Here is a 16,004-nt window from a genome sequence, read left to right on the forward strand (position 1 = left end):
GGCAGGACCTCAGAATTAGCCTCATGAGTCATGTTCACGTTTTAAAATCAGAGCTTCCCAGACACTCAGTTTTGTTTTGGTTTTTTTTTTTTTTTTTTTTTTTTTTTTTCCATCATCTGCAGTCCTCTTTTCCCTTCTCAGTCTCCTTTCCATTGAGAGGCACTTAAAAAAAAAAAAAAAAAAACTCTCTCTCCATATTTTTCATTCTCACTTGATTTTAGTTCTTGACCCTTTCCTTCTTCCTCCCTCCAAACAACCTCCTCTTAACTCCTGCTGGATGCTTTCATTTACTCGCTCATGCTCATTTAGCTCATTTATTAAGCACCAGTGTCATAACCATGTTGTGCTAGGCAGATGTCCTAATATCTATTACAAAAGAATGGGATATAGTTACCATTTTTAAAGAGCATCCCAAACACTCTCCTTTTTAGCAAATCACCCCCAAAAGGACTCATAAGGGAGTAAAAGGTTCACATCCTTTTTGCCTATCATCTCAAACACTACTCATGATGTCTGGCATCCCAGGACCCATCTTAGGGTGCAGATGACCACTTTGAACCAGATAGGAAATGGGATTCTGGTTTCAGTTCCCCCACTAACTTTCTGTAAAACTTCAGCCCCTCTCAGAATCTCTGTTTCTGCACTAGTCCAATTCAGAATTGGAGTTCAATCAGTCGTTCCCACAGTAGTTTCCAAAGAATACAAATTTTGCAGAACTTTAATAGATATTATGCAAAAAATGGGGGAGGGATTGTTCCATGGTCAAAACCTTGGAAAGAACCTCTTTGAACAAACTTAAAATTCTCTTTCCCCCCAACTCTTCACAATAAGTTTAATAAACTATGCACCTTTAGATTCTTGGAGGACAGGGTAGGAAACTTAATCACATTTCCCAGTTTATTTGAACACAGAATCATTTTTTTCCCTCAAGATACCCCAGAATTGGTTTTACTTAGAAACCAGCGTGGGAAATATAGATGACAGCAACTGTCACCAACATTCCTTCCAGCTGTGTTGAACCCTGGTCACCTATGCCTTTGTAACTAAACATAAAAAAAGGATAAAAATAAAAGAACAAACTGAAAATGGAAACATGTCCAACTGCCAAGAATTTTGGCCTACCAAGTCAATCCACAAATATTTATTGTGTGCCTATTCTATGAAAAGCCCAGAGTTGATCCAGCTGTGTTCTTGGAAAAAGACATCATTCTGTCTTAGGATAGGTAATGCCTGAAGCCAAGCGCTGCCCAGGTTCTGGGTCAAAATATACATTTTCATTTCACATTATAATCATCCTTGAACAGGCTTTCCGTTACTTGTAACCCTGAGCCTGTGGGCTTAATGTTAATTTAACTGTTGGATAAGAGAGTTCTTCCCTTTACCTCATTCTGTTCAGAATGATGGAATTGCAATTTCATTTCCTTGCAGAATGACTTATTCCAGGGACTAAGGAGAAAAAGGGCCACCACAGTTACCCAGGATGAGAGAGCTGTTCAGAGGTGGCAACAGGTGTACCTCATCTTTCCCATACACCTCAGGTTCAAGCATTGTCAGGATGCGTAGAGGAAAAGAGTATTTGGCTTGTTAGAGTGTGTGGGATCAACGGTAGAAGGTAGTTCTATTTTTTGCCTCGGAAGTTATTGATTTTTCCCCTAATTGTATTGCTTTGGCATTTCACTTTTATTTCATGAACCAGTTGAATAAGTCAATGTTCTAAACTATAAAAGACAAAATTACCCACTGCAGGGGGGGTTTGGGAAGCCTCTGGTTCTGCATTCTGGGATGCTGAGCAGGGTATTTAGGTGGCATGCAGGAGTTCTGTGAACAGGAGTCAAGAGATGAGTTTGCACTGGTGGCAGGAGAGGATTCTGTGAGCTATGGACAGAAAAGTACTGTCACTCTCAAGAAGGGGCTTTCTCTGGATGCAGAGCTCATCCCAAAGCTGGGAATGATGGATGGCTGTTGTAAAGTTTGGAGTGCTAATGAGTTAATGTAGGTAAAATACTTGGAAATACAAAGATGAAAGGCAAAAGATAAGCACCTAGGATTATTAGTATTATCCTTGGAACTCTCTCCAGTCTTCATGCTTTGAGCAAAGCCTCATTTTGAGAACTCTGATTCTTAGTAAGCACTGTTCATGCACTCTCATGAGCCTGAGAAGAGGCCATTTTCCTGAGGACCAATGTAGGTCAAGCCCACTTTCTTCCAAAGAACTGTGAGATGCTGCTGCCATTTACAATAACTTCATCTACCTGAACTGACATCCTCCTTCCTTTTGTCAAACCAAGACCTGGATTTTAGGAATTCCTATGAGGCAGAAATTGTTCTTTAGCACAAATGGTAAAAGGTCAGTGAAATGTGCTTTGAAGAGAGCTGCAAAAAGAATTCTAATGAGAGTTAGCATTTGCATTTTAAGGCTTACTGAGCACTTTCACGTACACTTTCATCACCTCTCTGTGAAGTGGACAAGACTGTGCATGCTTTAAATGTGAGGGAAATGAGGCTTAAGCAGGTCGCTGGGAACCATAGAACTTTTATGCTAAAAGGAAATTTGGGGATTCTGTAGTTCAAATTCTTCATGTTACAAATGAAGGAATAGAGACCCAGAGAAATGCAATGTGCTGCCCAAACCCACACAACTAGTCACAGTATCAGAGTCACAAGGGCAAATGCCATTTCAGTGTACCAGCCTTGTAGGGATCCTGTAGACAGGGGGAATCCAGACCTTTGGGCACCCAGGCTGGGCTGAATTCTTTCTGTCACTCAGCCTTCAGTCTTCTGAACACAAATCAAATATCTGTACCCTTTTCTGGTTCAGAGCTTCCTAGGATCAGATGAATCCATTTAAGGTCCTGGAAGTAAGAATGAGGGACAGAAGGAGATGGAGAGAATTTATATGTTAAGAAACTATTCATAGGGCATTTTCAAGAATCTCTTTCCTGGAGTAAAGAGCATGGAGTATGTGAATCATAGCACAAAGAAGTACATGCAATATTTTAAAATAGTACCAAGAGGTATTGAAAGAATAATAAGGTCTTACTTCCCCAATCAGGTTTTGAGTGGTTTTCTTGGTGCATTTGTCTTTTGTGGGTTTTATCCCCTGCCAAATCACTCCTGCTACTTAAGGATTTAGAAACAAGTTCAATTAGGGTAGAAGAACTCCAGTAAGACATCTGTCCTCAAAAAGCCCATAAATTTTTACCACATCTCCTATACCTGGCCTGAGTTCTAAGCCTGTGCAAACTCCAGGCTTCTCAGACTTTTGCAATCATGGACCAATTCAACCCTGCACTTTTCAGTGTTTCATATAACTGCCACACCCTCCGTTTAATTACGATTAGTTGTGCTCCTCCAATTGCATCTTAGGGGGCTTTATTTGCATTCTTCTGGAACACTGGGTCCCTGGCTAGGCTTCACACATCTCAGACTCAACCTTCTCTTCTCCAAAGAGCCCTGGATGCACTTAACAACCTTTATGTCCTCTTCCCCTCTGTGTTTGCAGTTTCTGCTTGCCTCCCAAACACCATTCAGAGTCAGAGCCTAGGGATCATGGGATAGAAATGTGGGCCTTTTGTTCTGGAACATAAGAGAAATCAGTGAGCTGTGATTAAGAGAGGCAGCTCTATAAGAAAACACAGAGAAGGCTGGAGAAGGGTGAGGAGTGGGCTCAAGAGATAAAAGCTGGTTAGAAGGGAACACACAAAGAAAAAGAAGCTAACAGATTGAACCTATATTTATTTTGATAAAAAAGAAATATAATGGTGGCGATATGAACTGGGAAAGCCAAGAGAGATTTTTGTTTGTGTGTTTTTTTGTTAAATGTTTATAATAAGAATGCAGTCATCCCCATGAAAAAAGGGCCCGAGAGATGACCTAGTGAGGCCGACTTGTTCAGATGATAACCAAAACTGAGGTCCGGAGAGGGGAGACAGTCTGGCTGCAGGCAAGTTCCAGTTAGAGCCATAGTACCTGATCCCATTATCTGTAGCCACCTTCCTTTTTCCAAATGATTCTCTGCTTGTGCCTTGTCCTTCTATCCCTGTTCTCTTTTTTTCTTTCTTCCTTCTTCCTTCCTTCTTTTCTTTTCCTCCTCCTCCTCTTCTCCTGCTCCTCCTCCTCCTCCTCCTTTTTTTCTTTCCACAAAGCTAGCAGGGTAGCTTTCAGAAAAAGAAAAAAAAAAAAAAAAAAAAAAAAAAAAACTAAGACTGGCACTTTTAAAACGCAACTCCAGGAAATCCCTAAGTTCTGTAACTGAGCACAAACAAGGACATGATTGGCAACTCCTCAGCACAATTGACAAAGCCAACAACAACAGGAACTAGCAGGCCATCCTCCAAAAACCAAGAATCCAAAAGAAAGGAAAACAAATAACTGCTGAGGGGCAAGTGACAGTTTTACCACCATTTCTTGTGTTTTGTCTTTGCGTGTGTGTGTGTTGTTCTTGTTGTTGTTTTCAGACAGTTCTCCGAGAGCAATGAATCTAGGTTGGCAATTTATTGATGGCTTCAAAGGGCATATGAACACCCTAAAATTTTATCAATTTTTATTACAAATATGCATCTGATCTCATAACAGGTCCATAACTGTTTTTCGTAAGATGCCAAAAAAGAGTTGTGTCCCCAGAGAGATCAGGAACTTCTAGAAAATAGCATATTATTGCATTTGAGCCCATGTTTACAGTAAGCATTTTACCAGGAGAAGCCAACAGACTTTCTTTTTTGTGTCAAATCAGATGTAAAATTGGAGTGTGTTCAAAATAACCCCACAACAGCAAAACAAAATAAAATTGATTTTTAGGACTGTAGTGGACCTGAAAAGAGATGGAAATGCCATCTCACTGATACCTCATGGTCAGGTATGGCATTATGGTTGACCTCAATAGGTCAGAAATAAAAGTTGAATCTCCCCAGATTTCCTAAACAAAAGTCATAGCTCCATCACCATCATTAAAAATCTTTGAACTTGTTAAAGAAAGAAAGCATGGTATGTTGTCTCTCACAATATGCTCCACAGATGTTCTTCCTCAAAAAGGTACTAGGAGGAATTAAGTTTAGGAAAACTGCTTATCATCTTTTTACATGTCACAAGTAAACCCATGTGATTTTCTTGAACCCCATGTTTGCCGAACTTACTTGACCATGGCACTCTTTTGTGCTTGTCTATCAATATCTTTTAAAATACCTTGGGAAACACTGAATCAGTAGAATAGGATCTGGCCTAGAAAGCCAGAGGCACGGTTTTCAATCCTTATTAATTGGATGTGTGGCCTCAGATCTTTTAACTACTCTGAAGCTATAGAACTTGAAAGGTCTCCCAGGTGCTTTCTGGGACTGTGAGGTCTGGGTTGGTTGCTAGTCTAAGATTCTGCTTATAGCCATTTGCTAGGATTACACTTATTTTCATTCAGCAAGCTGTGTGGTACAATGATTTTGCTTATGAGTTACCTTCTCTTAAGAACCCTTTGGAGAGACAAGCAAATGTCGAGGCACTAGAACCAAAGGGAATCACCACTGTAAAGCTGGGTCAGTATTATTCACTGTAATGAATATATATAGGAGGCCCAAAACCATGGACTTCAGCAAATGCAGGTTGTAACTGTTGGCCAGGGCATTGATGGAACTGGTTTTTACAAACTTATACAAGCTCTTTGAAACCAGCAAGATTTTACGAGGCATGATCACATGACCTTAAAGAGCAAATGCTTCTTTTCAAAAGACCAAAGTTATTCTGAGAGGAATCGTTACTGTCTGGGAGAATTCCCTATCTCAGAGGAAAGGAGTTCTGACCACACCTCACTCTCAAAGGTGTTTCAGTGAGTAATAGCCCTAACTGTGGCTTTCTCAGGGAATACTAGAGGCCTGGGAAGACTTGAAGTACCACCTATGAACTGTCTTGAGCTCTTGCATAATCAGAGGGGACGTAGCCTAGGGTGATGCATTAAGACTATACATGCTTTTTGCATCCTAGGCACAGGAAACTCTATAAAATTTCTGCAGGCATGAGGAAGACCTTTAAAAGCAGAGGCCCTAAGGCTGCAGGGAACAGGGCCATAGATAAGTTGGTACTTGTCCTATGGGAGGACTTTTTCCCAGTCACCACTATAGCAATATATGTGACCTTGTTTCCAGGTGAGGCCACATTTTCAGGTGTGCAGCTTCCTACCTCCTATAAGGAATCTTTCAAAAACAAACCCATCTTATCGTCCCTTTGCTCCTTGGTGCCTCATGAAATCTAAACAGTTTAGCAAAGCATACCTATGTCTTCCCAGATGAACTTTACCCTATGTTGAAAGTCTGGGCTCAACAAATGAAGTACTAGTTTTGAGCAAGTTACTTCACATTCTCTGATCCTCAGTTTCCATGCCTGTAAAATAGAAATAAATACACTCTTTGTTGCACTAGGGCTGTTGTTTAAATTAAATGAAATAATGTTGGTAAAGTACTTAGCAAGATATTTAATACCATATTTTAAGTACCTAATAAGTATACTTTGATTGCTATTGATATGATTTTTACTTATTGAATTCTGACTGATCCTTCATAGGAGGCAAAATACCTCCTGTGAGAAGTTTTCTCCAGACCAGGGTAGAGTGAAAAGTCTCCCGTTATTTGCCTGTCGGTTCTCAGGCTGGTCTCCCAGACTCAGTTCTTTTTTTTCCGCATTGACTCCCAACTGGCCTGAAAGGGCTCCTGAAAGGCAAAGCCCTGCTCTGCAACAGGCACCTGGTAGGTTCTTGTCAATAAATGTTTGGTGAAAGAATAAAGGAACTAATAAAATTTCTGTTTTCTGTGCAAGAGCCTGCCTGGGCTGTCCTTGGAGTTTCACTTCCTGGTTTAGCTCAGCAGATGCCTGTCTGTCATTTGCTGGGCCTGCAGGGAGCTGCTCAAGAGAATAAAATAAACCACAACCAGCAGCCTTCGGGGCTCGCAGCTGAAGCCCGACCTCGTTGTGAACGTGCCAGAAGGGGAACTGTGGCAGTGCACGAGGGCCCCCCAGGAATGGCAGGAAGCTGGAGTTTCCCTGCCACACTGGCTCCTGGGCAGAGCCTGCAGACTCCGCCAGATGTCTGGGGCTGAGGCAGGATTAATGCCTCTGCCTCAGCCCAGGGATCAGGCTTCTGTCCTCTCTGAGCCTGCTTCACTGGGGTGAGGCCTGGTTCAGAGGAAGAGCTGATAAAAATAAAACCAGAATGGCAATGAGCTGTGCAGGAAGTGGCAGGTCTGGGAGCCAGAGCAGAGCACAGCTATTTAGGTGACATACCACAAGAAAAGCTGCCTGAAGATCAGACCATAGGACAGAACCCTGACTCTATTTGCATTTGGGGGTTTCTTCTTTCAGGAGTCAAGCCCGCAATGCCTGTGGTTGTCAGGCAGTTTAGGCCCAGGTTTGGCCTCTGCACTAACAGGTGGGTTGGGGTAAACAAATGGCCTCTCTGAACCTCGTTTTCTTGTCTAGGAGTCATTGGGAGAACCATAGCAAAAAACTATCCAAAGGATTAAGTGTCTGCATAATAAATACGTTTCTTCCTTTCTTTGCTGTTGAGCACTATGGAGGATAAGGAAGTTCTCCACAACCTTAGTATAGGCTTAAGATGCACCACACACATATATACACAGCACATACATACACATACCACACACAACCCATGTACACACACCCTACACAGCCACGCACCGCACACATACACACACATTCCCCATGCACATGCTAGGTTGAGAACCTTCGTGAAGCAACAACTCTATATGTTATTTCGTTGGCTGCTCCCTAACTAGAAACAGATCATCTTCCCCCAACTGTTTCTGGGCCAGAGTTCCTCTAAATGGGGATCTACTCATGGTGATTTCATTTTCTTTTCTCAGTCCATAATCATTTGACACATTGCCTGGGTGTTCTCTGCAGCCCTGGCCTTTGGTTAATTCATAAATCTAGGAACTGAGGGAATGCTTATAAAAATTCATAGAGATTCCACCATTTATTAAGTGACCACTATTTGTCCAGCACACCCTACATCTGCCTGTCCTTGTTACACCCAGCAAGAGACTGCTATTAACCTTCCATACAACAAATGAGGAAATGAAGACTCAGAAAGTTCAAAACATTGTCCAAGGTCTCTCAAGAGTAATGGGCAGGGTTGGGATTTAAATGGCAATGGTCTATTGGCCTGAGATATCTACTGCCCACTGCAGCCTACAGACATAAGACCCAGTTCAAGTTCTGGAGAAATTCCTCGTCCACTGCTCTGAGGACCACCCAGGATGTTGCTCTCACAGGTTTTCACTCAGGTTCTGCTTGCCCAAGGGTCCGCTCCTCCCTTTTGCCCTCTTGGAGCAGAGCCCCACTGGCAGAAGCCTGGAGGCCTCCACTTCCCCTGCCCCCAGCAGTATGGCCAACACAAACTCCTGACTGGAAAACACCAGGCCCTCTGGACAAGGGCTCTGTGTGATGCTCTAGTACCTGCCTGGTGTCTCTTCTGTGAAAAGCCCCAGCTGGGGTAGCTAGGCTGCCAGGCCTCAGACAGGCAGAGTTCATAAACAGCTTCTCCAGTGGTCCAGCAATGGAAGACTAGAGCCAGCTGCTGCCTGCCTCAGTGCCTACAGTGTCCCAGGCTTGGCCAGCTACAGCCATTTTCTGGAAATCCAGCAGGGAGCCCGATCTTCCGAGGGCTGAGGCTGTGAGCTCATTCACAGGAGAAAGTGGGCTTTGGTGTCCGTGAGAACTAGGTTTAAATTCTAGCTCTACCACCTTCTACCAGTCTGGTTTTAGGAAAGTTGCTTCTGCTGCCCAGACCCCTGCTTCTTCAGCTATAAATTAAGTCAACAACATCTACTGTCCCTAACTTAGTGCTATCTCCTTGTCTCTGAAAAGAAAGAATTGGACCTCATGACCCTGAGGCTTCTATCCTAAATGCTGTCTGTGCAGGCCAGAGTGAAAGTGTCATCCTATTTCTGGGGTCAGTGGGGAAGTTGAATGCCTCCTTGTGAGCTCAGTCCTGTGGAAGGTTTCCTTGTTTACCTCAACAAATTTTATTAAGCACCCCACAACTCACCCCATACTTGAGGCCTCAGGGTACAGAGATAACCAAGCAACAGGCCCCGCCTGTAAGGAACACACAAGAATGATAAGACCCATAAAAATAAGTATTGTGTACAGTGGAAAGTGATAAATGCTTTAGGAGGGGCACAGATTAAAGGCTACAAAGGTTAAGAATAGAGAAAGGGTCATTCTTAGCTGGGGAGACAGGGAAAGTGGTGGTCAGTCCATGAAGGGTCTTCAATGGTAGTGTAAACATTAGAGGGCCAAACTCTTGGCAGATCCGAACCAGGGGGGTTGGAGCCTTTTGTTAGTCTTCTGCCACCTGGAGAACCTGGACTATAAAATTTCTAAAAGGGAAATACCAGTTTCCACCATTTTCCCAAGGGTCTTATTCCCTGAATGAAACATTTCAGCATTTGCATAAAATGTGTGGTGGTCCAAGGCTGCCCCTTCTTCCTGGCTGTGAGTGTTCTGCAGTCTAATGCCCATCCTCTCTTTCCTCTGCCCTCTCACCCAGCCCTCTCCCTGCATGAAAGACATGAGAATAAGGCAGGTGGAGCAGGAGACAGGTGTCCAGATCAAGGAAATAGTCCTACCTCCACAGACAGAGGGCCCTGGGACCTTTGTTGCCCTGCCAGCTTGCCTTGGCCCAGATCTCACCATTCTGGGAAGGAGTTAGCCTCTTGAGGAAAGGATGTGTCAGTGTTAGTTGGCTCAAGTCACCTGATCTTCGTGTGTGTGTGTGTGTGTGTATTCAGGACTAGGTGTTTTGCAGCAGCTGATTTCAGTCTGGGTCAGAATTGTGCAGCCCTCAGCATGCTGCTATCTAGAGAAGATTAGCGTGCACAGTCCCCTGCAGGCCTCAACTGCAATAAACTAACAGTCTTGATATAAACACAGCTATTTGCCAAACTAATTCCTGATGATGAAGGGACCTACTTCATTAGCAAAGAAGATCCAGGTGGATTGTAGAGTTGGTTAGAACTCCCAGAGAGACAAGGGTCTGAGTCTGGTCTTCCCAGGAGGGGTCCTGGGAAGATGTGTCCCAGCCAAGCTTTTGGCTCATAAGGCCAAACCTCATGGAACCACAAAGTGGAAGACACACTTGTTTTAGTGCTTGTTCTGTCCCTCATTTGCCATGAGCTCTTGAATCAAGTCATTGTGTCTCATGGGCTTACATTTCTTTATCTGCAAAGTGGGACAAGAGCCGTAAATGAACAGAAGAAACGACTTCATCTCATCTGTCCTATCTCTCCTTGGCTCAGAGAAAAGACCCTTAGATCTTCTCCTGGAGCCTGAGTTTTCTCAGTTCATAGAGTGAGGGCATGCTTGGTTTTCTGGCTTCCTAGCCTACCAGTAGATGACAATCATTGATTAGCAGGGAGTTTGTCTGCTCGAGATAAGCACACTGATTACCAATGGAAACACACAAGCAAACAGGAAAGCAAGGGAAGGAAAAGAAAAAACGTAGGGGAGAAACAAGATCTTTAAAAGTCACAGGGGCCAGTTAGTCCCAGGGCAAACTGTTTGTTCATATCAACAACTCCAGAGACCATCATGCCCAGGAGCCTAGTGTGATAATTGATATAAGGGCTTTCCCAGCTCTCTGTAGTTACAGTTTAGCAAGGCAGGACTTTACAAAATATTATTTTAGGAAAAGATTTTTCAAGTTAAAGATGTTTGGGGGCTTAAATGGGGGAACTCTCCAACATGCTGAACTTCTAGATATCAGAATATACCTAAGTCTTCCACGAGTGCTCTGGAAGTCAAAGTTATTATGCCAGTTCTCCTGCATATCAGAGTTTGGCCCATAGATCAAATTAAACAATAGAGATGTAGGTACTACTGAAAAGGCTTAAAACATTATCCAAATTATCCACTGGGACAGTGATGGGTAATTGCATTGGTCTCAGATTGCTTTTGAAAACTGTTTAGCAATGATCCTAATAAATATGCTTGTTGATGAGTTGCCCTAGGATGTAAATTCATTTTGCCTTGTGTTTAGACTGTGAACTTCCAGCAATGTTTGTGGGCATGTGGCATACCGATGATTCGGGAGAAGGAAGAGGAGGAATTTCCAAATACAGATTCCTGAAACACACACACACACACACACACACACACACACACACACACACACACACACATATATATATATGTATATATATATATATCCCTAAAAGTATTTGTAGAAAGCACAGGAGACTAATTATGTAACATCAGGATGGAAAGATTGCTTAAGCAAGACAGGAAACCCAGAGGCCATAAAGAAAAAAACCGACTGATTTGAATACTGGAACATTTTGAACTCCTGAATGATGAAATATTTGAAACTTTTAACAGAGGAAGGATGAAGATGCCTCAAGTCAAGCACAGACCCCTGGAACCCCGTACCTGCTTCAGACTCTGACTCCTATTTCATCCCTGGGTATTTCAAAACACATGGTCTTGTCTCTCTGCTGACAGATATCCATGCTTAATGTACAAAAAGTGCCTACGAATAAGAACAACTTGAACATCCCAACAGAAAAATAGACAAGGAATATAAACACAGAATTCAGAGAAGAAAGGCAGATGGCTAACAAGCATAAAAAGATGTTTGACTTCACTGTTGTCAGAAAAATGCAAACATTAAAAAATTAATAGAACCCAGTACTCACAAAGATATATGGAAGAGTACTCTCATAAACCATGAATGTAAGTATCCATCAGCACAACTTTAGGAGTGAAGTAATTTGGCAGAATCTACTAGAATGTACATACTTTTTGACCCAGAAATCTCACATTCAAGGAATTGAAATCATAACACAGATTCATAAACATACATGTCCTTTGCAGCAAGATTTGTAGTAGAAAAAAATTGAGCCAAGCAAACATCAGTATGTTGTGTTAATTACCATATACCCATGCTAGAAAATACTATTTGGTCACTGAAAAGAGTGATATTTTATATGTGTTGACTTGATACGTACGATATGTTGTTGAAAAGGAATGAAGCAGGACACGTGCAGTAATATTTGATCTGTAAAACTGTGCATGGGGATGCATACTTATCTGTGTCAGTATAAACCTTGGGAAAAGTCTGGAAGTATTGAACCAAGGTATTAATAATTCACATCTGGATCAGGGGATTTGGTCGATGAAGAAGACTGACTTCTCTGTTTACATATGTTTTTAATAGATTTGATCACTATCTCCATTTTATGTGGAAGTTTACTGAGGCTTATAGATGTTATCACTCACCCAGGTCAAATAATGAAGCTGCTACTGAGTAGCAGAACCAGGACTGCAGTTGAGGTCCACCTGGTCCCTAAACCCGTGGTCCTTCCAATTGCCATGCTGCTCCCAGGGTGGGTTCACAGAAATAGCTTACGTTATGGGATTCTACCTGGGCGTTTATGGACCCCGGGCAGACAGGAATCGGGCTATGACAGCCCCAGAGCCATTTCTTGGGTGGTTTCTGTTAACAGAGGGGGAAGGGGTAAGCTGCAGGGATGTTCTGGGGAGGTGCTTTGCTTCCAAACTAGGCCTCTGTTTTGGGATCCTCAGAATTCTATTTCAGGTCCTGGGGGTGGGGAGTGGCCACTGAGGCACCCAGCTTGTCTCTCTGGGCTGCTTCTTTTTGAGAAAAGGTCACATGGTCTAGGTGTGGTTTACTTCCTACCTGTCACCCTAGAAGCCTAAGGGGGACCGGAGTATCAACCAGCATCATTGCCTCACACAGAAGGTGGTCCAGCTTCACCGACAGGATCGCCTCTGTGTTCCCCTTGTGCCATATCCTCAACTGCAGGGTGTGATGTGTCTATGGCCTTATCCACGATATTCTGAGAGAAGCAAAGAGGCGTTCCTGGACTCTTCTGCTGACGATCGTGGCCCCAAGAAAAGACAAATTCCTAATCTAAAGGAGGGAAGTCAAGACTGTGACCTCCTTCCCCTCCCGAGAGGAATTCCCCTCCCCTCCCCTGCATCTTTGCCGGGCTGAGAAGTCCTTGAGCCCTGTTGTCCTCTACAGGGAGTGGAGAAAAGGCCACAGCACAGAATGTTTTGCTCTGGGCCCCCGTCTCCTTGTTTTTCATGTGCTGGTGCTGTTTTGGCTAATTCCCTGGCCTCCTGCCTGAACCAATATAACAGCGCCACCCTATCCTGGTTGACATCCCGGACTTGGCTTCTCCTCTGTGGTCTCATGGTGCTCACCTGATGCTGCCTTCCTTATACACCCTTCCGGAATTTCTCAGTCAGGGCCCTTCTGGATAGCCCTGTCCTGCCTGACAAACTGATACTGAAAATTCCAAAGCTCTCAGGGGTCACTTTGACTCAACATCCTATCCCCCTGCACACACGAGCTGGTCAACTTATAATGACCCGCCTCTGGATCATAAATTCCCTGTGAGGGCACTGGCCACATCTGCATGTCTGCAGACAGACCAGTGGTAGGGCCTTGTACATAGATGTTTCCCATAAGAATCTGGTGACTAAATGAATACTGGATGAATCCACTTAGCCTCCCTTCTCTCCTGCCACATACGACAGCTTACATCTTTGCAGATAATCCGCTTGAGCAGAGTTTTTCTGTAAGTAACCAGCTTATAAATATTTTAAGCTCATAGGCAAGAAGCAAATTCTAGGTTCTTATATAGGTACTTGAAAGGCAAAAGAGAAAACAAATATCTACAAAATTTTTATTGATGAAGTTCAAAATATAATAATAATTGAGTACAGTTTGTTGGTAATATAGGTCTCCTAATGGTAAGAATAAAATTCCTTTTTGAGGAATAACATTTGGCTTAGTTGAGATTCAAAGTGTCTCCTATTGTTAAAATCTATTGCAAGTGTTCATCTGTTAGTACTGATGTGTGACAGGATTTTATAAGTTTCAGCTTTGAAAATGACAGTTGAATTTCACATAATTTGCACATGTCATAAAATCTTTTTTTAAAAAAATGATCGCGGCTTGCAGGCAGTGTAAAAACAGGCAGTGGCTGGTTTCAGTTTCAGGTTGTTAGTTTATCAAGGTTGCAGGCTAACAGAGAGCAGGGTCTTGGCATTCTTCCTCTTGCTTCTGTCCCCCATATTTGTGTTTGTAAAACCTTAGGGCTTCAGAGACTCTTTCACTCCCTTTCTTAGTGCCTCTTCCTGAGTCTGTCAGTTCCAGAGAAGCGCTCCCGGGCTTCGTTATTGCTCAACTGCCTCAGATCAGAGTGGAGGCAGACTGCTGTAGGCCCTTCCTTTCCCAAAGCTGGCGTTACCTCTTTGTCAATTGCACAAAAACCGCTGGGAAGGACTTGCTTGTGGTTCTTCTCCAGCCCAAACCACACAGAGAGGGGAGGCCTCCAAAAGGCTGGGGTAATGGGAACCAGTTGTGCTCGCCCGGCCCTGCACACAGAGGGAACGAATTCAAATGCCTAAAATCTCTGTACATCCTGAAAAATGTATCATCTGGGGAAGGCAACTGACCACAGCTCAGAATGCAATGCGGGCAAAATGACATAAATAATGCACCACAAGGACCTCACTTTTTGTAGATGTAGGGAGTACTAAGGAGATCAGGGACTTGAGAGAGCATCAATCATTCATTGACTCATTCATTTATTCAACAGATCTTTCAAGGGTCTGTGATGTGCTGGGCTTATATCAGGCCCTGGCACACTGCAGAAAATAAAGCAGATACAGTCTCTGCTCTTGCATACCCCCCTCTTGGATACCCAAACCCACAAATGTCCAAGTCTCTTAGGTAAATAGCATAGTATTTGCCTATACGCTCTACACACACTCCCACATTCTTTAAGTCATCTCTAAATTACTCATAGTAACTAATACAATGTAAATAGTTGCTATATCATATTCTTTAGGGAACCACGACAGGAAAAAAGGTCTGTACATATTCAGTACAGAAACAATCTTTATTCCACATGTTTTTGATCTATGACTGGTTGAAACTGTGGATGTAGAACCCATGGAAATGAAGGACTCTTGGGTAGTCAAGAGTATTTGCTGGAGCCCAGCACTCTATGGCATATTATCAGTATTCCCTGAATTTAAATGATTACACCAGGAACTAGTTGGGGAGAAAAAGAACTAAATAAAGTAACCCAGGCAACTTTACAGCGAGACATTAGAACGTTTATTGTGCAGTTTTCCATTGAGCATCTCCAAGAGAGGATATAAGAATTCAGCCTTCCCAAGCTTATTTAACTGTGACATCCTTTCACGAGTTGCATCTTGTGGCAGTGGAGTCACATGGAACATAGTTGGGAGCACAGCTCTCAGGGTCACTGAAAAAGTCTAGTGAGATCACTCACAGACACCATGTTCATGGTCCCTGCAGCTGTACGAGGAGTGAATTTGACTTTGTCACTAAAGGGAAGCACAGGGTTCACAAGACCCTGTAAGCCTCAAGACCTGTTGGGTCCCAATTCCAGAGTCAAGCCTGACCAAGATAGGAAACAGTCACACCACACCACCGTTGAAAGGAGCCACAGCTCCTTGCCTCTCAGCTCTTTCCAACAGAACAGGGAAGGTGCCAGTATTTATCTCCATGTGATTCTGAAAATAGTTTTGACCTTGTGCAGAGATCTAAAGACTACTATCTTCACTGATGCACAGCTAGCAAATCTTGGAATTAGAGTGTGTCTTTTTTAATGGTTCTGGTAGAATCATGGGGAAGATTTGGGGGGGCCCATTTGGGCCATGCTCCTCTCCCTGAATCAATCACTGTGACAGAGAGGATAAAGTACTCTGATCAGATCTGGATCCTATTGATACCTGTCTGAGAAGGATGGAACCGATCATTGCAATCCAATCAGAGGGACTGGGTTCCTGTAGTTAGCAGTGATTTTCCTCATAGGAAGACTAGTGAAGAAATACTGCACAGGCAAAAACAAATGATAAGTGACTCATTAGGGTAAAAGAAGTCGAAAATAAGGCGTGGGGCAAGGACTGCACCCATTCTTGAGGGGTCCTGAGACCAGAAC

The 16,004-nt window shown here is 43.2% G+C and overlaps 1 long non-coding RNA gene across 1 annotated transcript; it reads left to right on the forward strand.

Annotated features, from left to right (window-relative positions):
• The first annotated feature begins 227 nt into the window (after positions 1-227).
• LOC306659784 lies at positions 228-14,897 on the forward strand. The gene is made up of 3 exons (XR_013763435.1): positions 228-11,730; positions 12,215-12,383; positions 12,710-14,897. It is a non-coding gene; the product is annotated as an uncharacterized lncRNA (long non-coding RNA).
• The last annotated feature ends 1,107 nt before the right edge of the window (positions 14,898-16,004 follow it).

Source organism: Sciurus vulgaris (genome assembly GCF_902686455.1).
Source record: "Sciurus vulgaris genome assembly, chromosome: 4".
Classification (NCBI taxonomy): domain Eukaryota; kingdom Metazoa; phylum Chordata; class Mammalia; order Rodentia; family Sciuridae; genus Sciurus; species Sciurus vulgaris.